The sequence below is a fragment of the Morone saxatilis genome, unplaced genomic scaffold (assembly GCF_004916995.1).
Source record: "Morone saxatilis isolate NCDOM2014 unplaced genomic scaffold, NCSU_SB_2.0 Contig6, whole genome shotgun sequence".
Taxonomy (NCBI): domain Eukaryota; kingdom Metazoa; phylum Chordata; class Actinopteri; family Moronidae; genus Morone; species Morone saxatilis.
Genome location: NW_023340206.1, coordinates 7,915,289 through 7,916,641, shown reverse-complemented (window position 1 = coordinate 7,916,641; position 1,353 = coordinate 7,915,289). Strand labels below are relative to the sequence as shown.

Below are 1,353 nucleotides of genomic sequence, written 5' to 3'. Positions count from 1 at the left end.
GAAGAAAACCACTCTAAAGATGTTCTTTAAGTCACTATACTTCTGTATATCTGTATAGTATGTATGGTGTAATGGTGTATATGCTGTAAGGGAGCTGAATGCAGATGCAGATGAGTTTAAGTGCTAATTCTCTCCAGTAGAGATACAACAACCTTTAGCTTGTGAATGGGATAAAATACAGACTCATTAAACTTCCTAATGTGGTGTTCAGGAAGAATTTAATGCTGTTTCCGGTATAAGCTGCTGCAGGGAGCCGAGGTGACAGCAAAGTTGAAGGGGCAACCGAGATCAGAGGAGATTTTGAAGAATCTGCCTAACTAAAATTCATCAGTTTGCATCTATTAGTATTCATCATTTGTTATGTTTAGTTCTACATGTTGTTCACAAACAGTGCTTAAAAGCTTCATACATTCTTTATGGGGGTTACAGTGTTTAACTCATTTATTATAAATGATGTGTTAGCACATTTGTAATAACAGTCACACCAGTTGGTGTTGTGTTTGATCTACAGCTTAAGTTGTTTATCATGAGCAGCCATGCATCAGCGCTTTATGAGCTATTTGTAAGTATTATCTATTCAGAAGTGTTTATAATTCATTATGAATGTTTTCATGAGTGGATGTATATAAATTATTTGCTGCTTCTCATTTAAAGTTGTAGAAAATTGCCTCATTTGTGTAAGGAACAAGAACTAATTGAAAAAATATAATATGGTGAGCCATGGTTCTTAATTCTCAGAAAATGTTATTATTCTTAATTTGATTTATTGATTGCTCAAGCCAAAAATTTTTTAAACCTTTGGATAGAGCCAAGCTAACTGTTTCACCCTGCTTCAATTCTTTGTGTTAAGCTAAGCTAACTGTCTGCTGGATCATACAGAACTGAGAGTGGTATGTATTCTCATCTGACTCTGGGGGAGTATTTCCCAAAATGCTCAGCTATTCCTTAAGACCTATTTGTTATGCTACAAGAGGTTGTTACCATATTTTACTATTTGCTTGTGTTTATATTGTATGTGGTCTTTCATAGAGGACAAATTCCATCAGCTGTCATGCATGGGTAGCTGCTGTATAAAAGTTTTAAAACTCCATAGTCATTACAGACACTTTGCTGCATCTCATACTTCCACCGAGCCACATCAGCATAGTCCTGTATGCATAATCGCAGTGCAGAATGGCCTCACAGGTACGATTGCCATATGAAAGGCAAAATTTATTTCTAACCCAACTGTGTGATGGAACCTTGTTATTTCAGCATCACAGGTCTCGGCAGATTAAGCTCTGCGGGGCGTCTCTCACACACACACACACACACACACACACACACACACACACACACAGTTTTTTTACCTGC

At 37.0% G+C, this 1,353-nt stretch overlaps 1 protein-coding gene across 8 annotated transcripts in view; it reads right to left on the bottom strand.

Moving 5' to 3' along the window:
* dmd (dystrophin) overlaps positions 1–1,353 on the bottom strand; it is a gene marked incomplete at its 5' end in the record, with an annotated part of 195,686 nt that overhangs the window by 128,818 nt on the left and 65,515 nt on the right.